Here is a 27,609-nt window from a genome sequence, read left to right on the forward strand (position 1 = left end):
TTTGGTAGGAGAATGCACAATTTTTCTCTTAATAGGTGTTTCTCAGCCTTGGGAAACATGGATATCAAAGAGTGGATTCCCTGACATCCAGTCTTTGCTGCAGATACCACCTGATATCCAGAATGGTGAAATGACATCACAATGAAATTGTGGTTCCCATGGCAATCAAAGATGCTTCTTGGTCCTGCCAGCTTCTGACCAAGATACAGAAGATCGCCAGCTCAGATGTGATGGTAAGAGGGAAGACAAAGGAAGCAAGTCCCAGTTGCCTGAATTTTTTTACAAGGTGCAATCCTAACATCGTCACCCAGGAGCAGAGGAGCCAGGGTGTGCTGGGGACTAGACCCTGTGGGCCTTTGATCCAACCAACTCCATCCAGGACAAGGGACCCCACTGAAGACAGACAGTCCACAGTATGTTCCATGTCTGCAGGCTATGACTGTTCTCCTTTGATCCCTGTGATCCAGCTGCAGGCAATTACCCACTTCCAGTTCTAGTGGGTCAGAGAAAGACAGATGGGTGTGGGATAGTATATGGCTCACCCAGCTGAATACCGTTCCCAAAGGCATTGTCATCTGAACCTGATCCTTCTGCTCTGGCCTCAACCAGTATTTTTCCAAGTCAGGAAACTAACCAAGGACCCTACAAGCCACACAGAATGATGCCTATTTATTGCTCAGTGCAGGGGATAATGCAGCATATCTGGATGATTTATGATTTAGGTAATAATTGAATTGGAAAACAACACTACAACTCTGGTGGAATTCCACTCCTTTCCTGGAATGCCCAAACAGCAGAGAGTTGAAAATTGGGAAGTTTGACTCTAAGTGGAGGTGGATGACTGCAATGATCCATAATGAAAGGAGGAAGTCAATCAGCAAGCTAGTAGAGATGTTCTGAGCTCACTCCACACCCAGGGCCCCACCTCCTTTGCTAGTACCTTAAAACTAGACTTCACTTAGTCATTTTCTTGGTATGAGTTTCCATAGGACTCTTCAACTCGTATTCAGATGCAGAAATATCTGACCAATCTGTCTTCACATAACAGTTTATCCTCTTGACCTGACTACTGTCTGTCACAAGACCCTCTGTGACAATGACAAAGGTCCTTTGACAAGCCCCTGAAGGATTCAGACTACATGTCAGTGTTACAGACACTAGCACAACAATTCTTCAAAACAGTGAAATTGGAGACTGAAAAAAATTACTGATGCTGTGAGGAGCATAGTTTAAAATATTATAATATAATTTTGAAACCTGCATCAAGTTGAAAGGGAGGAATGGTACCCATGTTCAAAGCTGGATGTCCAAAAAGGAAAGATTAAGGGACATTTTGGGGGCACTCAATGAAGTAGGGTGCTGGGGATGAACACCAACTTCAGTGAAGAACCACTAAATAAAATTTTCAAGGTTAATGATCTCCAAAAAAGTTCCAGGACATTTCTTCAACATCAAAATACTATAGAAATGGAACAAGATATACTTGCCAGGTTATTCTGTAAGCTAAGATAATTCCTGACAATATTGAACTTGCCCTTGCAAATTCCTGGCTCTTTCCTGTTGCCTGCAAGCTACACATTATTAGACATATGCTGATTTTGCTTTTCTGGCACATGACTTATGAGGAAAGGCTTTTCTTACACCACAGCACCTACACAGAAGCACTGAAATCTAACAAAGTACACATTTGAAAATGCAGCACTGAACCAAGGCTGTCAAAGTACAACGTGCTCCACAACATCAGAAATTTGAACAAAAGCTTCTCTGCTAAATTACAAAATTGAATACCCGATATGGGAGAAACCTGAATTTTAAAAACAGAAAATTTTAAAGAAAAACTAAAGGTGTGATAGGACTTAGAGAGCAGGAAAAGCAGATACTTAAACATTTCCAAAACTCAAGATTTTTTTTTCTTGTAATTGCTTATATCCACCACAAACATAACACATAACTAATGTGTCTGATATCTTTATTTCAATGTGAGGTCTTTCAAATAGGGGTTCTTGTGTCATTCCTTATCCTACAAAGCACAGTTAAATAATTTTCAGAATGATGGTAATGATGATCACACCATGTTCTTCAAACAATTCTACAGAGCATCTCTTCATAACATCCATCAAAATTAACAAAAGTGTATAAAATGTTTCAGTAGTATTAATACTGAACCTCCAATGATACAGGACAACCAGGTTTTAAATACCACCTGTGTCTCCCAACTTATATCAGGAGAAGCTAATATATGTATTCAGCTGTAATTCATATTATTTTATTAAAATAATATCTATCACAATTCAAAGCACAACAGACTGAGATAATGAAGGGCCAAGGGATGCTCTCTTTTTTATTCTCCTCTCAGTTTTCCAGGTGACGTTGAGGTTAACTTGAAAAATGCCCAGCTGTAGAAATCCAGCTGTAGAAATTATTTGCAGGGAATCTGGGTGTGTGCTTCAAAAGGGTACTACTTTGAAAAGAATACTGCAGTTGACATTTCGAATTTTATGCCATTAAAACCTGATGATCATTTTCTTCTTTAAGAACTTGCTGATTAAATACCCATGTCAGAATGTTCATGAGAATGATACACCCTATCAGTTCCTGAGAGTTGTCTCATCTACAGGAATACATACTTTCAGGAAATCCATTTTACTGCGGAAGCACTGCTGACTCCAATGCTGAAAATCCTCTTTGAAATGAGCTTCCAATTAAAACTGATACTTTTCCAACTGTGTTCTATTCACTAGATTTAATAGAGGAGCAAATGTAGAGAAAGATGAGGGTTGGCATTATCTTCAGAGGCTCTGTAAGACAAGTAGGTGGATCCTTCTCATTTGCAGGCATTTAATTTAATTTAATTTGGAGGCATTTAATTTTCCAATACAAAGTGACTTACTAAATCAATTTGATCAATATATACATATATATATATTCTTTGTATTTAAAATGTGAATTTCCTTGATGATTAGTTGATAAAGAGTATCTGTCACTGTCTGTGGACAATAGTTATGTCTTCATTGGAGACATGTCTTTTGGGATCATTTGGTGGTTTTGTTTGTTTAATTTTGGAACCAAGTCTTGGTCTCAGGGTGCTTAAACACTAAGCCACATTCCCAGTCCTTTTTATTTTTTTATTTTGAGAAAGGGTCTCAACACTTTGGTTACATTCTCACTAATCTTGTAAGGATGGCTTTGGGCCTGTGATCCTCATGGCACAGCCTCCTGCAGCACTGGGATACCAATCAAGAGCTACTGTGCCTAGTATATTTGCTGATTTTTAATTAGGTATCAATTATCATAGAGTTCTAGGGGTTATGTATGTATTTTGTATATTTTGCTCTTCTCAGTTGATGTTCAAGAAATTTCTCCCCTTCTGTCAGTTGAACTTCTTCTCTGTTCATGCTTTACTTTGCTGCGCAGAAACTTTTGTTTTAATAAAATTTCAACTATTTATGATTTTGTCCCCAGTCCTTTTCATGTCATAGCCAAGAAAACATTCCTAAAGAAATGTTGTGAAGGCTTTCTGTTTTGCCACTTTGTATTTTTCTCAAAAGTTTATTATTAGATAGAAACATAACCACTTCACCTGATTATGGGTTACAGCATGATATTTTGGTACATGCAACACTGTGTGGTGATCGAATCAGAGTGCCATCATATTTGTCATCTTAGGATGATGAGGAGAGTTTGTAAGTGGGGCTGCAATATTTTCTTCTAGGAATTTTATACATTCCAATCTCATATTTACAATTTTAATTATTTTTGTGTTGATGCTTTTGTATGGTGTAAGATAAGGTTCACATTTATTTCTTCCCCACATGGATATGCAGTGTCCTCATCACCATTTCATTAACAAGCTATCCTTTCTCTATTGGATATTAGTGGACCCCTTGTTAACGAGGAACTGACAGAATATATCTGGGTTTATCCATGTTCTCTTTAATGTGCATTGGTCTGCATGCTCTCTTCTATTTCAGAGCAAAATGTTTTAATTCCTGTAGCTTTGCAATATATTTTGTAATTATGAAGTGTGATGATTTTAACTTTTCTCTGTTTCAAGTCTGCTTTGGCTGATCAGAGTCTGTCCAGTACATTTACACTACTATACCTGTAATCACAGATCAGGTGATTTTTACAGAATACAAATATATTTTAGTTAGTATTCTGGAGACTAGGACTTCCAAAATCATGACCCCATTGTCCAGTTATAAAGAAAACATGTAACAATTAAAATTAACAACGATATCAAGACAGAGGATGTGGGAAAAAAGATATACTCATACATTGGTGGTGGGACTGCAAATTGGTGCAACCACTGTGGCAAGCAGTATGGATATTCCTTAGAAAACTTGGAATGACTCTATTATGTGACCTAGTTAACACATGCAGTTTTATACCAAAAGAAATTCAAATCTGCACAATTTTATATGATAGCCTATTAGCATGTTTCAATCTACATAGGATGTAAAAATTAAGCAAACTATCATAAAAAAACCTATGAATCAAAAATTTAAGAAGTGAATAATATTCTAAAAAGTTAGGTTGGACTCTTTTCCCAAAACGAACAACAAATAGAAATTCAGAGATAAAAGGAATCTTTTAATTAATACATTATGAATTTTGAATTGAAATATATGGCCCAAATTTTTGAAGATATAGATAAATAACAAATTGGAAAAACTAGAGATGTTTTGATACATTTCAAATTTCTGATACATGTGGAATTGATTCATAGTGACAAAAATTATCAAGGAAATACAAAGGACTCGGAATTTTCTTTTAAGTTGGAAATTTTCCATAAAATTATCTTTATTTTATGAGTTGAGGTCAGAAGTTAAGAACCCTCTGAGGATCACTATGCATGTCTGAGAATGCACTAACCACTGACTGGAAGAAGTGAAACCTATGTCAGTAGGACTAAGTATGATTCCCAAATGGGAGTTCTGATGTGTGTTGGAGGTGCCTTCTGGAGCCAGAGAAAAAAATCTCAATGGAGTCTCCCAATTGAGCTTAGAACCCTCTAACTGTAAGAGTGCTCTAGTTCTACAGAGTTCTGTCAACAGGAGCCATGAAAGTAGACCTTGGGGAAACAAAGCTGTGGGCAAAAATGTCAATTGTTTTCTCTAACTATACTCTGTAAAGCGATGAGACATTTATACAGCAATGTACAGTTGACAAACCAAAGCACATTGCTTACACAACTTCACCAATATGTGTGAACTTTTTAGACACAACACAAGAACATTAATGCAACTTATGTGGCATGATATAAAATTCTAACAAATATGTTTGGACCCCTAGGTTTGGAATTTTGAAGAAAATTTAGAATATATTCCTCATGTGCCATAGTGTTTCGTGTTTTGTTTATGTGGTGAGTTTGGATGATTGCTGAAGTTCAAAAATAAGGCACATTTGATTCTATTATTTTCAAAAATCTCAGATTCAGATTCTCTCCACAGTGCACATTGTAGAGTGACCCAAAACCATATACAGACAGCAGAGGTCACAGAATTTGAACACCACTTCTCTGCCTCTTCAGTAGAAAAAATACATTACAAAGGTATGGGATAGAGAGAGATGGGGCTCTATTTCTCCATATATATAATATATAAATATGTGATATATTATTATATATGTTGTGTGTATATAATATTTTATATTTTTATATACCTACATAATTCAGTAAATATATTTTAAATATAAATACATATTTAGTTCATTAACAAAAATATGTTTATAAATATCAATATAAATACTTTTTTTCATGGAGATTCAAGATGGTGGAATAGAGGGAAGCTGCGTTCCTTGTCACTCCATAACTAGAGCATATCTACACGTTTTTTAGTGCAAACTGCTCACTGTCAGGCATCTATCATCCGCCATTTGCCTGTCTCTCGCATGTCCATCGCCTGCCTTACACATGCTTATCACCCAATGCAGGAGGTTCACCTCCCAATCCTCTGACAACAGTCAGTAAACTGATTGCTGACCGCCAGTGGAGCACCAGCTGCCTGCTGTTGCCTGGGAGTTCACTGTTACAGTACCTGCAGGTTTGATTACACGTGGCTGCCGCCATTTTGAGACCACAGTCAGGCCCAATAGGACCCCTGGCAAGACTGACTTTAGCCCCGTCTTCAGGATCCCTCAGCCTGACCGATCACTCCCTGCCTCTGGGGCCCTCACATTGACTAACTGCTCCCTGCCGCCAGGACCCCCAGACCAACTGACTGCACCCTATCACCGGGACCCCAGACCGACTGATTGCACCCGGCCTCCAGGATCCCACAACCACACCAAACACACTGGACCTCTAGGAGCTCTGCCTGATCAATGGCACCCTGCCTCCAGGACCTCCTGCTGACCACGGCCACACCCTGAGCTGCAGCTCTCCACTTGCCAACACATTTGGAAGCCAGAATGGACATCTTGGATAATCCTGGAAGCTGTAGCTCCAATCTTTAGGTGGGGCAAATCCCACCCTGAGATGTCTGCTGTAGGCCTGAAGCTCATTGTCAGGAACCTCTCATGCATCAGGCTACTGAAGACTGGGAGGTTTCATTACTATATGACTGCTATACTGTAGATTTTCTTTTTCTCCTTATTGAAAAAATTTGTGTTTATTTCTTTACTCTTCTTGCTCTTTTTTCCTTTTGTTTACCTGTTCCCACAGAGTCGCTTTCTCCCTTTTTTGCATGCTAACATCCAATTTCTTTTGATTACACTCTCACCCTTTCTATTATCTAGAACTTCTGTATATTCTTTTCTTGTCCCATTAACAGCCAGTCTACATCCCTCTGCATCCTCTTTGTCCTCCATTTGAAACTACAGACCTTATTGCAAATCTGTTTTACTGAAGATAATATTTGAATGCCTTCTGTTTATTATGCCAACATTGTTATTGTCTTCATAGTGGCTACTTGGTCTATGATTGCATAGTGTCTGAATTGGGCACTGCTAATATTGATCTCCCCTTAAAGAAAGGGTTTTGGAAATCTATAGGGCCACTATAAGCCTATAGGGGGAAATCTGCAATACCCCAGATCTGCACTGCTAGAGGGGAAGATCATGAACAACATGAAAAAACAAGGGAAGAAAATGATCCAAACAAATTAGATTCTATAATAATAGAATCCAATGACAGTAGGTTAGAAGGAATGTCAGGAAAGGACTTCAGATCATACATGAGTAAGATGATTAACGAGGCAAAGGATGAGATAAGAGAGCAAATGCAGGCAATGAATGACAATATCAATAAGCTGGAAGAGCAACTGCAGGTAGCAAGATATCATTTCAAGAAAGAGATACTGATTCTCAAAAAAAAAAAAAAAAAAAAAAAAAAAAAAAACAAAAAAACCCAAATGGAAATACTTGAAATGAAAGAAACAATAAACCAAATAAAAAAATCAACGGAGAGCATCACCAAAATACTAGACCACCTGGAAGACAGAACCTCAGACAATGAAGACAAAATATTTAATCTTGAAAATACAGGTGCCCAAACAGAGAAGATGGTAAGAAATCATGAACAGAATCTCCAGGAACTATGGGACATCATGAAAAGTCCAAATTTAAAAATTATTGGTTGTTGATTGCTTATAGATCTTCTTCTGTGAAGTGTCTATTCATTTCCTTAGCCCATTTGTCAATTGGATTATTTGCATTCTTGGTGTAGAGTTTTTTGAGTTCTTTATAGATTCTGGAGATTAGTGCTCTATCTGAAGTACGATTGGCAAAGATTTTCTCCCACTCTGTAGGCTCTTTCTTTGCATCGCTGATAGTTTCCTTTGCTGAGAGAAAGCGTTTTAGTTTGAATCTATCCCTGTTATTGATTCTTGCTTTTCTTTTTGTGCTATGGGAGTCCTGTTAAGGAAGTCTGATTCTAAGCCAACATGTTGAAGATCTGGACCTACTTTTTCTTCTATAATTTGCAGGGTTTCTGGTCTGATTCCGAGGTCCTTAATCCATTTTGAGTTTAGTTTCATGCATGGTGAGAGATATGGGTTTAGTTTCATTCTATTGCATATGGATTTCCAATTCTCCCAGCACCATTTGTTGAAGAGGCTGTCTTTTCTCCATTGCATATTTTTGGCCCCTTTTTCTAGTATGAGAAAATTGTATTTATTTGGGTTTGTGTCCATGTCCTCTATTCTGTACCATAGATCTACCTTTCTATTTTGGTACCAATACCATGCCGTTTTGTTACTGTCGCTTTGTAGTAGAGTTGAAGATCTGGTATTGTGATACCCCCTGTTTCACTCTTCCTGCTAAGGATTGCTTTCTCTATTCTGGGTTTCATATTCTTCCAGATGAATTTCATAATTGCTTGCTCTATTTCTGTATGGTACGTCATTGGGATTTTAATTGGAATTGCATTGAATCTGTATAGTACTTTAGGTAGTATGGCCATTTTGACAATATTAATTCTTCCTATCCAAGAACATGGGAGATCTTTCCATCTTCTAAGGTTCTCTTTAATTTCATTATTTAGTGTACTGTAGTTCTCATTGTAGAGATCTTTCACCTCTTTTGTGAGATTGATTCCCAAGTATTTTATTTTTTTTGAGGCTATTGTGAATGGGGTAGTTTTCCTGATTATTCTTTCCAAAGATTCATCACTTCTACAAGCAATCAACAATCATATGGAAAAATGTTCAACATGTATAGTAATAAGAGAAATGCAAATCAAAACTACCCTAAGATTCCATCTCACCCCAATTAGAATGCGATTATCAAGAATACAAAGAACAACAGGTGTTGGCGAGGATGTGGGGAGAAAGGTACACTCATACATTGCTGGTGGGGCTGCAAATTAGTGCAGCCACTCTGGAAAGCAGTGTGGAGATTCCTTAGAAAACTTGGAATGGACCCTCCATTTGACCCAGCTATCCCACTCCTTGGCCTATACCCAAAGGACTTCAAATCAGCATACTACAGAGATACAGCCACATCAATGTTCATAGCTGCTCAATTCACAATAGCCAGATTGTGGAACCAACCTAGATGTCCTTCAATTGATGAATGGATAAAGAAACTGTGGTATATATATACCATGGCATATAACTCAGCCATAAAGAATGATAAAATTATGGCATTTGCAGGCAAATGGATGAAATTGGAGAACATCATGCTAAGTGAGATAGGCCAATCTCAAAAAACCAAAGGTTGAATGATATCACTAATAAGAGGAGGAGGACACATAAAGGGGGGAGGGAGGGGTTAGTGTTAGGGTTAGAGTTAGGGTTAGGGAGGGGGGCAAGAATGGAGGAAGGAAGTACTGTATAGAGGGTAAAGAGGGGTGGGAGGGGTGGGGGGAAGGGAAAAAATAACAGAATGAATCAAACAACATTACCCTATGTAAATTTATGATTACACAAATGGTATGCCTTTACGCCATGTACAAACAGAGAAACAACATGTATCCCATTTGTTTACAATAAAACAAAATAAAATAAAATAAAAGTTATTGGGATTGAGGAAGGCACAGAGACCAAAGGAATGAACAACCAAAGGAATGAACAACCTATTCAATGATATAATATCAGAAAATTTCCCAAGTGAAGAATGAAATGGAAAATCAAATACAACAGCCTTATAGAACACCAAAGGCACAAAATCACAACAGGTCCACACCAAGGCAAATTATAATGAAAATGCATAACATTCAAAATAAAGATAGGATTTTGAAGGCCATGAGAAAAAAGCATCAGATTACATATAGGGGGAGACAATATGGATAGAAGCAGACTTCTCAACTCAGACTCTAAAAGCTAGAAGGGCCTGGAACAACATATTTCAAGCTCTGAAAGAACATGGTTGCCAACCAAGAATCCTATGCCCAGCAAAACTAACCTTCTGATTTGAAGAGGAAATAAAATCCTTCCATGATAAACATAAGTTAAAAGAATTTGCACATAGAAATCCTGTGCTAAAGAATGTTCTCAACAAAATATTCCATGAGGAAATGAAAAACAACAATGTAGGTCAGCAACGGGAGGAAATACCTTAGACAAAAACCACTCAAAGGAGAAACCAAGCCAAATTAAAACCAAAAATCAGCCAAATGACTGGGAATACAAATAATATCTCAATAATAACCCTGAATGTTAATGGCCTAAACTCATCAATCAAAAGACATAGACTGGCAGAATGGATTAAAAAGAAAGACTCAGCAATATCCTGCCTGCAAGAGACTCATCTCATAGAAATAGACATCCACAGACTATAGGTCAAAGGATGGGAAAAAAACCTTCCATGCACATGGACTCAGTAAAAAAGTGGGGGTTTCAATCCTTATGTCAGATAAAGTGGACTTCAAGCCAAGTTAGTCATAAGGGATAAAGAAGGACATTTCATACTGCTTAAGAAACCATAAATCAGGAAGACATAAGAATAGTAAATATTTATGCCCCAAATAATGGTGCATCCCCGTATATCAAACAAATCCTTCTCAATTTCAGGAATTGCATAGACCACAACACAATAATTCTGGGTGACTTTAATGCACTGCTGTCACTACTAGATAGATCTTCCAAACAAAAACCAAACAAAGAAACCATAGAACTCAATAACACAATCAATAACCTAGACTTAATAGATATATATAGAATATTCCATCCATCAATGAGTAGATTCACTTTCTTCTCAGCAGCACATGGAACCTTCTCGAAAATAGACCATATGTTATGCCACAAAGCAGCCCTTAGAAAATGCAAAAAACTGAGATACCACCTTGTGTTCTATCAGATCATAATGGACTGAGAGTAGAAATCAATGACAAAATAAAAAACAGAAATTACTCCAACACCTGGAGACTAAATATTATGTTATTGAATGAAACATGGATAACAGAAAACATCAGGGAGGAGATAATATAATTCTTAGAGGTCAATGAGAATGATGATACAACATATCAAAATCTCTGGGACACTATGAAAGTGGTACTAGGAGGAAAATTCATTGCATGGAGCGCGTTCCAGAAAAGAATGAAAAGTCAACAACTAAATGACCTAATATTACAGATCAAAGCTCTAGAGAAAGAAGAACAGAATAACAACAAAAGTAGTAGAAGACAGGAAATAATTAAAATCAGAATTGAAATCAATGAAATTGAAATAAAAGAAACAATTCAAAAAATTGACAAAACAAAAAGTTGGTTCTTTGAGAAAGTAAACAAAATAGACAATCCCTTAGTCACATTAACAAAGAGAAGGAGAGAGAAAACTCAAATTACTAAAATTCATGATGAAAAAGGAATTATGACAACAGACACCACTGAGATACATAACATAATGAGAAGCTACTTTGAAAATCTGTATTCCAACAAAATAGAAAGTACTGAAGACATTGACAAATTGCTAGAGACAAATGCTCCTCCCAAACTGAACCAGGAGGACATACACAATTTAAACAGATCAATATTAAGCAATGAAATACAAGAAGCCATTAAAAACCTACCATCCAAGAAAAGCCCAGGACCAGATGGATTCTCAGCTGAGTACTACAGGACCTTCAAAGAAGTACTCATTCCAATACTTCTCAAAGTATCCAAGGAAATAGAAAAGGAGGGTACCCTACCAAACTCATTCTATGAAGCAAATATCACCCTCATACCCAAACTAGGCAAAGACACATCAAGGAAGGAAAATTTTACACCAATATCCATGATGAATATAGATGCAAAGATCCTTAACAAAATATTGGCAAACTGTATCCAAAAACATATTAAGAAAATTGTGCACCATGATCAAGTGGGGTTCATCCCTGGAATACAAGGATAGTTTAACATCCATAAATCAATAAACGTAATCAATCATGTCAATAGACTTAAGGATAAGAATCATATGGTCATTTTGATTGACACAGAAAAAGTGTTTGACAAAATACAACACCTCTTCATGCTCAAAACACTAGAGAAAATAGGGATAGTAGGAACATACCTGAACATTGTAAAGGCTATTCATGTTAAGCCCATGGCCAACATCATTCCTAAAGGAGAAAACCTGAAACCATTCCCTTTAAAAATGGGAACAAGATTGGGATGTCCTCTTTCACCACTTCTATTCAACATTGTCCTCAAAACTCTAGCCAGAGTAATTAGGCAGACTAAAGAAATTAAAGGGTACAAATAGGAAAAGAGGAACTAAGCTGTCACTATTTGCTGATGACATGATTCTATATTTAGAGGATCCAAAAAAACTCCTCCAGAAAACTTGTAGACCTCGTCAATGAATTCAACAAAATAGCAGGCTATAAAATCAACATACATAAATCTAAAGCATTTTTATACGCAAGCGAGGAAACAGCTGAAAGGTAAATGAGGTAAACAACTCCATTTGCAATAGCCTCGAAAGAAATAAAATACTTGGGAATCAATCTAACCAAAGAGGTAAAAGATCTCTACAATGAAAACTACAAAACATTGAAGATAGAAATTGAGGAAGACCTTAGAAGATGGGAAATCTCCCATTTTCTTGGATAGGCAGAATTAATGACCATACTACCAAAAGTGCTATACAGATTCAATGCAATTCCAATTAAAATCCCCCCAAAAAATGATGTACCTTACAGAAATAGAGCAAGCAATGATGAAATTCATCTGGAAGAATAAGAAACACAGAATAGCTAAAGCAATCCTTAGCAGGAAGAATGAAACAGGGGATATCACAATACCAGACCTTCAACTATACTACAAAGTAATAGTCATAAAAACGGCATGGTATTGGCACCAAAATAGACAGGTAGATCAATGATACAGAATAGAGGACAGGGACACAAACCCAAATAAATTCAATTTTCTCATACTAGACAAAGGTGCCAAAAATATGCAATGGAGAAAAGATAGCCTCTTCAACATGGGTGCTGGGAAAACTGGAAATCCATATGCAGCAGAATGAAACTTAACCCCTATCTCTCACCCTGCACAAAAATCAACTTACAGTGGATCAAGGACCTCAGAATCAGACCAGAGACCCTGCATCTTATAGGAGAAAATGTAGGTCCAAATCTTCAACTTTTTGGCTTAGGATCAGACTTCCTTAACAAGACTCTTATAGCACAAGAAATAAAAGCAAGAATCAAAAATTGGGATAGATTCAAACTAAAGAGCTTTCTCTCAGCAAAGCAAATGATCAGCAATGTGAAAGGAGAGCCTACAGAGTTGAAGAAAATCTTTGCCACTCATACTTCAGATAGAGCACTAATTTCCAGAATATATAAAGAACTCAAAAAATTCTACACCAAGAATACAAATAATCCAAACAACAAATGGGCTAAGGATATGAACAGACGCTTCACAGAAGAAGATCTACAAGCAATCAACAAACATATGGAAAAATGTTCACCATCTTTAGTAATAAGAGAAATGCAAATCAAAACTACTCTAAGATTCCATCTCACCCCAATTAGAATGGCGATTATCAAGAATACAATCAATGATAGGTTTTGGAGAGGATGTGAGGAAAAAGGTACACTCATACATTGCTGGTGGGGCTGCAAATTAGTGCAGTTACTCTGGAAAGCAGTGTGGAGATTCCTTAGAAAACTTGGAATGGACCCACCATTTGACCCAGCTATCCCACTCCTTGGCCTATACCCAAAGGACTTAAAATCAGCATACTACAGAGATACAACCACATCAATGTTCATGGCTTCTCAATTCACAATAGCCAGAATGTGTAACCAACCTAGATGTCCTTCAATTGATGAATGCATAAAGTGACTGTGGTATATATATATATATATATACAATGTAATATTACTCAGGTATAAAGAATAATAAAATTATGGCATTTGCAGGCAAATGGATGAAATGGAGATTATCATGCTAAGTGAGATAATCCAATCTCAAAAAAAACAAAGAAGATTGATCTCACTGATAAGTAGATGATGACACATAATGGGGGTGGGAAGGGGGCAAGAATGGAGGAAGGAGGGGCTGCATAGAGGGAAATGAGGGGTGGGAGGGGTGAGGGTGAATGAAAAAATAACAGAATGAATCAAACATCATTACCCTATGTAAATGTATGCTTACGCAAATGGTATGCTGTTATACATGTACAAAGAGTAACAACATGTATCCCATTTTTTACAAAAAAAGATGAAAAAAATAAATACTTTTTTTAATTGAAAAAAAATTGTTATTTTGATTAGTAATGGATTGAAACTGTATATTGATTTTGGTACAATGGCTATTTTGACAACATTAATTTTGTTTCTTCATGACAACAGGAGATCTTACTATCCCTGTTTTCTCAAGTTTCTTTCTTAAGTCTTTGATTATTTGACTGCAGTTTTGTTTCACCTCCTGCATTAGATTTATTAGTTCTGTCTGATATGTATGTTTTTTTCAAACATACTTCATGGCTTACTTCCAGAAGTCTTTGTAGCTACTCAAGCAAAACCTGCATTGATAGGCATTTGCAGATCACCCTAAACTTTCCATGTGAATACTATTTATTAGAGGCATATACTCTATTACACTGAGAAGCATATATATTCTAAGTAACTACTATCAAGAATGACAACTTACTGCACCTAGGTCGGTGCCATCACTGGTTGGTCACAGTCACGGAGCAAGCTGGCGGGTGAGTCAGGTCGCTTGCATCATGGAGGTAACAGGCAGGCACCCAACCCACCTGCCTGCATGACCTGAGTAACCTCTTTGGCCTGAGAGGTCTCCAAGTCCAGTGCAGCCAATATCGCTGGCATAGGTTTTATGTCTGATTACCCATTTTGACCTGAGTATAATAAATGAGTTTCTTAGTCTTTATGATGTGAGTAGTTGCTATTACATCTATAGAAATTAATGATTAAGTAACTTCTACTGCCCACACACATCCTAGGACATGATTGGAATAGTTGAACTGAGTAGCCTATATGACCTTTGAACCCAATGACTCTATAGTCTTTAAACCTGAGTAGATACATGACCTCTATCATCTATGTAACTTCTATGACCTGTTTAACCCTATGACCCTATGACCCAAATAGCCTCTAAACCTATGTAGCCACTGTAGCCTGAGTCTATTTTTATATCATGAACAGTCTAAATAAATTAGAATCCTTTGTGACCTGCAGTAGCCTTAGTATATTTTTTAATCTCTAAACATTCATGCTGTTTATCACCCAAGTAACTGTTATAACTTTGTAGCCTTTATTGTCCGAGTACATACACTAAATTATTTGCCAAACCTGTATGGCTTTAGTAACCTAATCATAGCCCCTATGTCCTGCCTAACCTTTATGTCCTACATATTCTCCATCACTTTATTAACTCAATGACTATGACCTGAATAGCATCTGTTGCTTGCATTCACACTGTTACCCAAGTAGTTTCTATGTCACACTCTACTGAATGACCTGCATAGGCTCTAACACCTGAACAAGTTCTATGAACTTTGACTTTTCTGTAACTGGCATGGTGATTGTGGCCTGAGAAGCCATTTTGATCTAAATATCCTCCAGGATCCATGTAGCTTCTAAGATCAACAATCCCTATGACTCACATAGCACTTGTGACCTAGAAAACCTCTATTATCTTTGTTTATCCTTTGTGTCTTGAGTATACTATATGGACTGAATTGCTTCTATGACTAGTATAACCTGTAAGAATTTGAAACCTGTAAATCTGCTCTTGCCTGCAGAACCTCCATGATTTTTAGAGACTATGACCAGATTAGCCTGTATAGTCAGGAAGCCACTGTCACCTCTATCGCATATATGGTCTGGGTAGTCTAAATTAACTCTGCATACTTTGATCTCAGTAGCCAAATTAAGTAAAATTTGTGGTCAGAATAGACACTAAGTTTTGTGTATCCTAAAAGGTGTTAGTTTCTGTGACCTGTGTAGCCTCAATGACTTGAGAATCATAAATAACCTAGATAGTTTGTAATTCTTGTGAAGTCCCTATGACCCAAGTAGGCTTAATGATCTGAGTTATCTGTTGAACCTGTGGATTCTACAATTATTAGTTCTATATCCTGTGAAGTCTGTGTAAACTGAGTATCTGCTCTCATCTGGGTAGAATTTATTGAGTGTATAGCCTAAATTACCTAAATATTCCCTATAATTTTAGTAGTCACTATGAATTTAGTGCTTCTCTGTGTTGAGTAGCCCCTATAACCATACACCCTCTATCATCTAGGTAGCCTGGAAGATCAGTGTAGCCTTTATACCCAAAATAGCCTATATTTTCTGCCTAGCCTGTGTGGATTTATTAGACTAAATGACCTTACTAATTTCAATGAACATGTAGCCTCTATGACCTGTGTAGAATCTATGTTCTGAGTAAATTCTAGGTCCAGTCTAGACTGTAATACCTGAGTAATCTCTGTGACTTTGTGCCAATTTATCCTCCATAAACATCATAGACATTATCTTGTGCGTATGTCTTATGTCCCAAGGTGCCTAGATGACCTGAAAAGACACTATGACCTCAGTAGGTCTATGGCCTGTGTAGTTTTTATGCCCAAATAACCTAAATGTTCTTAGTAGCCTCTATGAAAATTGAAAGCTCCATTATCAGTATACTTTTTATTCCCTGCATTGTGTCTATGATCTCTGCAACATATTTGGTCTCAAAAGTCTAAATAAACTTAGTATCTCTGATGTCCTACATGGGTCCTATGCCATGAATTGATTCTACAACCTGAATTACTACTATTTTGTGCAAAACCTTTATGTCCTTTTTTAGCTTCTATGATCTGTGTATCATCTAAACCCTGATTAACCTCAATTATCTGTGCAATTACATCAATAAATTTCAGGTATGTAAACCAAAACAATAGCATATGTATATGTTTTCATGTAAGATGAGCTTCACTTGTAGGGATCCATTTAAGTTTACTCCCAAATTTTATGTCGGGCTAGGGTATGGGTTAGAGAACAAATAAGTATATCAGGGTACACGAATAGAATATATGCATAAAACATCAAGGAAAACATGAATTTCCATTTATTGCCATGGGGATTGTACTAATGATAGTCAGACAAATACTTGTTATTACATATGATGCATGTGTGATTAAATGATTCATATACATATATCTGTATATGGTAATAATTAAACAGGTAAATATTATGTTGTAAGCCAAACACCTGTCAATGATCAGCTAACTTTATGGTTTCATTTAAAATTAGCTTCAGGTGGAGACATAAGTTTAGGGTTGATAACAAATTTTGGGTGGGAGTAGGGTTATGATTAGGGATTGTAAAATTTTATAAAGAAACAAGAATATTTATAAGAATATATGCAGAAGGCGGAAGTGTCCTTACGCCGGTCGAGTGAAGACTGGCAGAGACCTCCTCCACTGTCTGGCAGCCCCGCCGCACTCCCTGCCACAGCCGCGCTTCTGCTGTTGTAGCAGCTCTAGTGGCGGAGACGCGCTTCCTGAGTTGTCCAGCAACTTCTGTTGAGTCAACGGTGTGAGAGACCCGCCGCGGCGTGTCGTTGGCGCCATCCTGTACTTGGCATGCACACCCAGCGGCCATAGCTCTTGCTCTGGCTGGGCTGGTCCGGGGCTCGGAGCACCGTCCCCACGGCGGCCCTGCCAGACGCGCGGACTGGCCTGCAGCCCGCGTCCCCGGAGGACGGCGTCGTGAGAAGCCTGCTGTACTTCTGCCAGGGCGAGTAGTGCGGGGCTTCGGCCACGGCTCCAAGCAGCTGGGCATCCCCACAGCTAATTTTCCTGAACAAGTAGTAGCTAATCTTCCAGCTGACTATCCCCTGGCATTTATTATGGTTGGGCCAATGTTGGAAGTGGAGATGTTCGTAAGATGGTGGTGAGCATAGGATGGAACCCATACTACAAGAATATGAAAAAGTCCATGGAAACTCACATCATCCATACCTTTGAAGAGGACTCTTATGGGGAGATCCTCAGTGTTGCCATTTTTGGCTAGCTCAGACCGCAAAAGAACTTTGATTCTTTAGAGTTATTTATTTCAGCAATTCAAGGTGATATTGAAGAAGCTAAGAAGCGACTAGATTTACCAGAATATTTGAAACTCAAAGATGACAATTTCTTCCAGATTCCTAAAAGCAAAATAATGAATGGCCACTGATTAAAAAAAAAAAAAAATTACTTTATTCATTTCACTGTTTGTAATTGTGCAGTCTTGCTTATATTTTAAAAATCGAACATTTTCCTATAGCTGTAAATTAGTTTAAACATTACTGTGTAGTTATCCTATTATGCTTCAATTGTTCAAACCATCATGCTATCATACTAAAAAGAATCATTTAAAAATCAAGGTTGTTAAAATGAATCACTAGAAAGATAATAAGTGTCTTGTAATAGAAATAAAAATTATATAAATCTGATTTGAGATCACTGTAATTCTCATGGTAAAATACAAGTATGTATATAGCATATGTTGCTAAATAGAAGGCTGATAAAAGTAATACATTAAACAGAAGTTTGATAATTTACTATGAACAGAAAGAAAATACAGACTGTAACTTTGATATTTTGTGCATCCCTGTATAATACAGACATGAACACTTTTGGGAAATTTGTTTTCCTCATTTCTCTTCTGAGGTCAATTTATTCTGTTTCCATTTCTTATGTAGCACTGCCTCAATTTAAATTGACTTGGATCCCTCTGCCTTTGAGTTTTTCTGGGGAGTAAAATGAATATCATTGGTTCTGTATAATCTGGTTTTCGTGTTCTTTCAAGAGTATATAATTTTGATTTTCAATATCTTTGTCGACACTGGTTCTTTCTTTAAACAATTACTAGCATCAGTTTTTTTTTTTTTTTCCATTCAGAGTATTCTTAAACTGTGCCCATAGGATTGCATTGGTCTATACCATTCCATTCCATCACTAATCAGGGTGATCAGGTGCACATCTGTATTGCATCTTTAGAAAAATAACAGAAAAAATCTTTAGGCATCCTCAGGATATAAATGAATATGTAACTGTTCATTTGTGTTTACCAGTTTCTTAATAAAAAAAAATTTATTTTCCCTCCAGGGAAACTAAGAACAAATTAAACTATGAAATATTTAGAACATTGTTTATTTTAAATGTGATTATATGTTCCAGAGCAAATCTAAACTGTCTTAGCTGTGTACGCACACTATGATTTAATGCTAGCCTGAAAAGCACTTGTAAATTGAGGGAATGGTGTAAATAAAATTTTATTTAAAAATATTCATCCTTTGCCTTTTTTTCTCCTACCAACTATAACTTTTGGCCACTTGAGTTCTTTTGTTTATATTGGCAGAAAATTGAAATGTTTGGTATTTAGGAAATTAATTACACATTGCTGGCCTAGGGGTGTAGCTCAGTGGTAGAGTGCTTGCACAGCATGTGTGGGGCCCTGGTTTCATCTCCAGTACCACCAAAAACCAACAAACAAATGAAAGTTAAAATTACAGATTACTTTGTGTCCTCCTCAGATAGTACCCTGCATCATTGTTCACTTTAACAAAAAATTGGGGATGGTGTGGTGTGGGAGGATAGTTTGAAGCAAGTACAAGGTGATTTTAAAGGAAACTCATTGTACATTATTCTTCCTAATCTACATGAATAAGTCATACTTACTGATGGTAATAAACATAAAGTCCCTAAGAAAAACATCTAACGCTATTGGAGAAAAAGGATACATGGATAAATTCAGTCAGATTGTTTCAATTTATGACAAACAATGCTATTTGTGTCTTTTTTATTTCTTCTTAAAAATTGTGTGTGTGTGTGTGTGTGTGCACGCATATATATATATATATATATATATATATGATGGAGATTGAACCCAGGGCCTTGTGCATGCTAGACAAGTGCTCTGTGATTGAACTCCATCCACAGCTCTGAAATACAATTTTTAATGTCAGAAATTCCATACTTGAAAGAAGCCACAGTTATCACTGGCTTTGTGAAACAAAGTTAAAAACAAACATGGAAAGTGCAAAGACAGACTGTTTAGTCCGAACAGCTTGATGCTGTTATGTTCTTATTTAGTGTGTAAAAGTCTTTTGCTGTTTTATTGTCACCTTACATTTTGTTAAATGCCATTGCTTTTGAAAATCATATAGTGTGTTTAGGGGTTAGTTAATTATGTCTACTTTTTTTAGGTTTTATATTAAGTGTTTATGTATTATACAAAATTACAGTAGTTGAATTTTGATTATTGTGAACGTTTTCAGGTCTTGAAATAAATCTTGACTAAGTGATGCTTTTTCTTTAAAAAAAGACTATAAGCAGAAAAACATATAGGAAAATATATAAATGTATTTCTTGTGGGAATTGGTTTAATATTCATCTTATGAATAGAGAGTTTTACATAAGAGGGTTCCATAGGCAAATAATATATATGTATACACCTAAATATGTTCAGAATTACACAGTCAAATTTCAGACACGTGCTGAAAGTTCCATAAAGCTTCACTAATTACATATAGTTTGATGTTACAATAACTTCACGCTTAAGGATCCAGATAAGGTTGATACCAAGTTGTGTGTAGTAGCTAGGGTTAGGGTTAGGGAATAAAGAGTTATTTCAGGAAGCATAAATATTCATGAGACTATGTGCATGAATATATGTATGAAAATATGTATGACTATACATGTTTTGCTGTAGAGATTGTAGGGATGCAAAGGTAAGTGGCAGATATGCTATATTTTAATATATTAATTATTACCGCATTAAACTTCAGGTAAGTGTAACAAAATGCTGGTAAATATTCACCCAAGTGTGTGTGTTTTCATGTTAAATTAACTTAAGTGGTAGGGACACAGTTAAAGTTTGTACCAAATTTTGAGTGAGGCAAGGATTTTATTTAGGTAATTAATAGGTATAACAGAAAACAAGAATATTCATAATAATGTATGAGTGATATCTTGTAGGAAAATACATATGAATACACATTTTTTTGCTGTGTGGATTGTTTAACATTTGTCATACAATTACACTTTACCCATTAGGCAGTTGCAAAGGTAAATCACTTATATGCATATATAAGAATATGTTAATGATTTCACTAAGATAAATTACCAAAAGTGCAAGTACACATTAACCTAAGCATGTTTGCTTTCATGTAAAATGAACTTGAGTTTTAGGTTTATGTTTAGGGTTTAGTACTAAATTTTACGTGGAGATAGAGTTATGTTAGTGAATGAATTAGGTACATCAGCAAACATGCATGTTCATAAGAGTATACATGTATATGTAGATTTTTTTGTGTTAGGGCTGTTTTAATGTTAGCCATATGAAAAATCTTTTTCACATGAGGCATATAAGCATACATATGAATGTGTTAATGATTACACCATTAAATTTCAAGTGCATATGCTAAACCAACAATAAACATACACCTAAGTATGTTTCACTTCATGTGAAACCAGCTTAAGTAGTAAGGGTACTTTAAATACTTAACTAAATTTTGGAAGGCTAGGGTTAGAATTAGGGAATGTACATCAAGAAACATGAATATTCATAAGCATGTATACATGTCAACAGAAGGGAAACATATATGAATGTAAAATTTTATGATGGGGATTGATTTAATGTTAGTCTTACAAGTACATTGATTTTTTTTTCAAATATGAGTGATGCATGGAAAACTGTCATATATGCATATATAAAATGTTTTAATGATTACTGCATAAAAATTCAGGTCATACAACAAAATACCCAAAAGCATTCACACAATTATGTATGGTTTCATGTAAAATGAGCTTCAGGTGTTGTGGGGAGTAAAAAATGTTCTTTGTAGGTAGGGTTAGGATAAGAACAATTATGTATATCAGTAAATAGGACTATTGGTAAAAATTCACAAAAAGTGAAAACATCTAGGAAGTCTTATATGAGTGTACTTTTTTTATAGGGATTGGATTATTGTTAGTTTTATGAATATGGTTTTCACCTATGAGGAAGCACAGTTAAATGACATACATGCCTATATACAAATACGTTAAAATTTACAACATTAAATTTTATGTATGCAAGCCAAAATCATTGAAAACAATTAAGTACATATGCCTGTTTTCATGTAAAATGAGCTTCAGTTTTATCAGTCCATTTAGGGTTAGTCCTAGTCTATGGCTAGGGTAAGAGTAAAGAAATAACTAAGTATATCAGGAAACAGGAATAAAATTTAGGCATGAAAACATGTAGCAAAACATTAGCATCCATTTATAGTAGTCATGGGGATTTGAGTAATGTTAGTCATACAAAAATGTGTTATTACTTATGAGTGATGCATACTTTTTTGGTTAATTTGCATAGCAGTGATGAATACTTAAATGATACATATGTATGATATTTGTATAAGTTAATCATTGCATAGTTAAATGTTAGGTATATGAGTCTTACGCCTGTCAATGTTAATCTAAGTGTATGGTTTCCTTTAAAATAATTTTAAGGTGTAGTTGTATCTTGTGTGTTGGTACCACATTTTGGGTGGGACTAGGCTTAAGGTTAAGAAATGAATTGATTTTTCAAGAATCAGAAATAGCCATACGAATTCACACATGAAAAACTATAAATGCACTCTTGTTTGGGGGATTAGTTCATTATTCATCGCATGAGTACAGTTTTTTACATATGAGGCATGCACACGTAAATGACATATATGCTCATATTTAAAATATATTAATGATTACACAGTTAAATTTCAGGTACCAAAGTCAAAAGACCCATAAACATTCACCTAATTATGTATGGTTTGATGTTAAAATAACTTCATATTAAGGGATACAGTTAGTGTTCCCTCCATATTTTGGGTGTGATTAAGGTTAGGATTTGAGAATATATCAGGCAACACGATTTTTTATAAGACTGTATGCATGAATGAAAAAAAATGTGTATGATTTTTATTTTTGCTGTGGAGACTGGTTTAAAGTTTGTTGTACTAATATTTTTGTACATATGGTTGAACTGGTAAATTTTCATATATGCAAATATTTGAATATATTTATGATCACTCCACTAAATTTTAGGTAGGTACATCAAAATGCCCATTAACATTCACCGTAGTACTTATTGTTTCATGTTATATTAACTTTAGTTGTAGGGTTACAGTTAGGTCTTCTATTAAATTTTGGATAAGGATAGGGTTAGGGTTTGAAAATGAATACAGATATCAGGAAAAATAATCATAGAATGTATGTGCAAATGCGTGTAGAAAAATATGCATGAGTTTACAGATTTTACCATGTAGATGTTTTAATATTAGTCATACAAGTATGATTTTACCCATGAGGAGATGCACAGGTAAATCACATATATTCACATATAAAAATATGTTAATAATTATACCATTAAATTTCATGTACATTAGCAAAAATGCCTGTAAACATTCAGCTCAGCATACTTGGTTTCATGTAATATGAGCTTGAGTTTTATGTGCACACATAGGGTATCAAATTTTACATAGGTAGGGATATGTTAGGGAATGAAGAGGAACATCAGAAATCACATATTCATAAGAATGTACATGTGAAAATATGAACGAAAACTCATATGAATGTACATATTCTGCACATGGAATGGTTTCAATGTGAGCCATACAAATAATGTTTTACTTATGAGGGATTCACAAGTGAATGGCCTGGATGCATATATACAAATGTAATAATGATTACACCATTATACTTCAGTGATGTGAGCCAAAACAATAGTAAGCATACACCTGTGTATGAATCGCTTCATGTAAAATGAACCTAAGGGTCAGAGTGCATTGAGTGTTTGTACAAATTTTGGGGGACTAGAGTTAGGATTAGGAAATAAATAGGTATATCTGGAAACATAAATATTTAGGAGAATGTAAACATGAATACATGTAGGAAAATATGTAACATTGTATTTTTTTTGCCTTGGTGACTGATTCAGTGTTAGTTGTACTAATATTTTACTACATATGAGAGATGTTCAGGTAAATGGTATATAAGCAGGTATTTGAATATTAATGATTACTCCATTAAATAGAGGCTATGCCAAAATTCCTGTAAACATTCACCTAAGTATGTTGGTTTCATGGTTAATGTTAATTAACTTCCGTTGTAGGAGTATGGTTAGGGTTCATAACAAATTTTTTGTGGGGCTAGGTTTAGGGTTAGGGAATGAAATGGTATACCAGGTAATGTGAATATTCATAAGAATGCATGCATGAACTTTTAGGAAAACATATGAATGAATATTATTTTGCTCTATAGATTGGTTTAATGTTAGTCATTATAAAATGTTTTGAACCCAAAAGTGTTGCTCAGGTAAATGACATGTATGCATATATCTGAATGTGTTAATAAACACCTCATTAAATTTCAGATTTATAAAACAAAGAGCCCAAAATTATAAAACTAACAATATATAGTTTCATGTAAAATGAACTTGAAGTGTAGAGTATGGTTAGGATTAGTACAAAATCTGGGGTGGGCTTGAGTTGGGTTTAGGGAATTAATAGGTGTATGAGGAAGAATGAATATTCATAAGAATGGACAAATAAAAACATGCAGGAGAATATATGAACTCACATTTTCTCATGGGAATTTGGCTTAATGTTAGTTGAAAATTAATTGTTTTTACCTATGAGGGATACACAGGTAAATGACACTTTTCACATATATGAGTATATTAATGACTACCCTGATCAAGGTACATCACAAACACTCACCTACAAATGTATGGTTTCATGTCAAATTTACTTAAGGATTTGGGAATTGTAAGATTTAGTCCCAAATTTGGGGTGGATTTGGTGTTATGTTTAGAAAATGTAGAGGTATATTTGGATAAATGTATAATAATAAGAATGAATGCCACATCTTTCTGCTTCGCAGTGGCGACAGCGCAGGTCTCCCTGGCATCCACGGCTTGCTGAGAATCTGCTGCAGAATGGTGTGGTGGCTCGATTTTCCCAGTGCCTGGCTGAATTTCTGACGTGGTTAAGAACCAACTGTTTGAGGTTCAATGCACACAAGACTGATGTGATGCTTAAAATGTGTATCAGATGTTTGTTTCATTGGTTAACAGACTGTCTGTGGACTCTTTATGTCAAATTACTAGCCATCTGTTGAGTCTTCAAGTCTGGAGGTTCAGCAACATCAGATGACCCTGAATTTGATCCATCAGCTGACATGCTGGTTCATGGTTTTGATGATGAACGAACATTAGAAGAGGAAGAAATGATGGAAGGAGAAACAAACTTCAGTTCTGAAATAGAGGATCTTGCAAAGGAAGGGGACATGCCAATTCATGAACTTCTCAGTCTTTTTGGTTATGAAAGATGAGGAGGAAGAAGAGGCAGAAGAGGAGGGTGAAGATGCTGAAGATGCTGATAATGATGACAACAGTAGCTGTAGTGGGGAAAATAAAGAAGAGAATATAAAGGATTCATCAGGTCAGGAAGATGAAACTCAGTCTTCCAACGATGATCCATCACAGTCTGTTGTTTCTCAAGATACCCAGGAAATAATCCACCCATGTTGATGTAAATATTTTGATACAAATAGTGAAATAGAAGAAGAATCTGAAGAAGATGAGGACTATATTCCATCAGAAGCTTGGATAAAGGAGATTATGGTGGGCTCCATGTTTCAAGCAGAAATTCCAGTTGGCATTTGTAGATACAAAGAAAATGACAACGTATATGAAAATGATGATCAGCTCCTGTAGGACCCTGAGTACTTACCAGAAGATAAAGTGATTGTAATTTTTAAGGATGCATCTAGAAGAACAGGTGATGAGAAAGGTGTAGAAGCAATTCCTGAAGGATCTCACATAAAAGACAATGAACAGGCATTATATGAATTGGTTAAAAGTAATTTTGATACAAAAGAAACATTGAGAAGATGAAGATTTAATGTAAAAGCAGCTAGAGAGGAATTATCTGTTTGGACAGAGGAAGAATGTAGAAATTTTGAACAAGGGCTGAAGGCCTATGGGAAAGATTTTCATTTGATTCAGGCTAATAATGTATGAACAAGATCAGTTGGTGAATGTGTAGCATTCTATTATATGTGGAAAAATCGAAACGTTATGATTTCTTTGCTCAGCAAACACGATTTGGAAAAAAGAAATATAATCTTCATCCTGGTGTAACAGACTACGTCCATGGGCTTTTGGATGAAAGTGGAAGTGCTGCATCAAATCGAGCACTATCCCCTCCCCCAACTGCCTCAAACAGTAGCAATAGCCAGTCTGAGAAGGAAGATGGCACAATAAGCAATAGTAACCAAAATGGGGTGTCATCTAATGGACCAGGTGAAATATAAACAAAGAAGCAAAACTTGAAGGATTACACATCAATGAACCAACAGGTGGAAATAAGAAACCACTTCACGCAGACATGGATACCAATGGGTATGAAACAGATAACCTAACCACTGACCCAAAACTTGCCCATATGACTGCAAGAAGAGAAAATGATTTGGATGAAAAAATTGAGAGACCTGCCAAAAGGCAAAGGGTAAATAGCAATGGAAAAGAAAGTCCTGGTTCTTCTGAATTTTTCCAAGAAGCAATATTACATGGAAATTTTGAAGAACTTGAAAACACAGATGACTAAATTTTAGACCTATTTTACTTCATTTGGAGAAAATTCTGATGTGTCTAAAATTTTCAGCGTTGATGGGTTACCTTAAAAATTTTTTATTTCCTACAGCAATTGCTTAAAATTTGAAAATTTTGATTGAATCGTAACTTTTGAGGAAATAAGATTTTACAATTTTGCCTTTTTCAAGTTCTTTTACTGCACAACTGTCAGACCCTTTTAAGGATATAGAAAATAATTTTAGCAAGTTTGAATGAAGTAAAGATATCAGCACCTTCTCATTTGATATACTAATTATAAAAGTTCACTACAAGATAATTTTTCTTTAGTTTCATATGAAGGAATACACCCAAAACACAAGTTCAAAGTTCTGCTTAACACCTGTTTTTCTGAGTTTCTTGAAATGTCCTTATAAAAGGCATTTTCTCTCCATATAAATTGAGTATCATTATTAAGGAAACCCTTATGAATCCTGAAAGTAATGCTAGCATGATTTTTTTTTATATATAGAATTTTAAAAATAAACCAAGTCCAAATTTGTATATGTAAAATTGTTGACATCAATGATGTCTTTCCATATTCTTATCTGGGCTTAAGAAATACATTCTGTATTTTTCCATATTCTTTGTAGCCTTTGAAAGATTTTTACAGTACATATGTCTTGACTGAGCTGTCCTTTATTAATACAAAAAGCTTGTTAAAATTAAATTTAAGCTTGTTAAAGTTAAATTTCTTAACTTTTACAGTTGCTAAACTTTTATGAGAGGAATTGGAAAAAAAGAATAAATGCAAGAAAACATGTACAAAACACATATGAATTACATTAATTTCTTTGGTGATTTGTTCTCTGTTAGTCACTTGACTATGTTTTTAACATATAAGAGATTTAAATAAAATGAAAGGTGTGAACATAGGTGAGTATTAATGATTACACTGTTAAATTAGAGGTACATTAGCAAAAATCCCTGTAATCATTACCTAGGTTTGTATGTTTTCTTGTAAGATGAATTTCAGGTGTGGGGAATAGTTAGAGTTAGTACCTAATTTTGGTGGGGTCAGGATTAGAATTAGGGATATATGGCAATATTCTTGAACAAGAATATTCATGAGAATGGATGTGTGAAAAT

The 27,609-nt window shown here is 35.6% G+C and overlaps 2 pseudogenes across 2 annotated transcripts; both read left to right on the top strand.

Moving 5' to 3' along the window:
- The first annotated feature begins 158 nt into the window (after positions 1-158).
- Positions 159-18,625, top strand: LOC306647681 (riboflavin kinase-like; annotated as a pseudogene). The gene is made up of 2 exons: positions 159-233; positions 17,484-18,625. The product of its transcript is annotated as a riboflavin kinase-like (transcript).
- A 6,375-nt stretch (positions 18,626-25,000) lies between these two features.
- LOC306649223 (mesoderm induction early response protein 1-like) lies at positions 25,001-26,975 on the top strand (annotated as a pseudogene). Its single transcript has one exon. The product of its transcript is annotated as a mesoderm induction early response protein 1-like (transcript).
- The last annotated feature ends 634 nt before the right edge of the window (positions 26,976-27,609 follow it).

The sequence above is a fragment of the Sciurus vulgaris genome (assembly GCF_902686455.1).
Source record: "Sciurus vulgaris genome assembly, chromosome: 17".
In the NCBI taxonomy this organism is placed as follows: domain Eukaryota; kingdom Metazoa; phylum Chordata; class Mammalia; order Rodentia; family Sciuridae; genus Sciurus; species Sciurus vulgaris.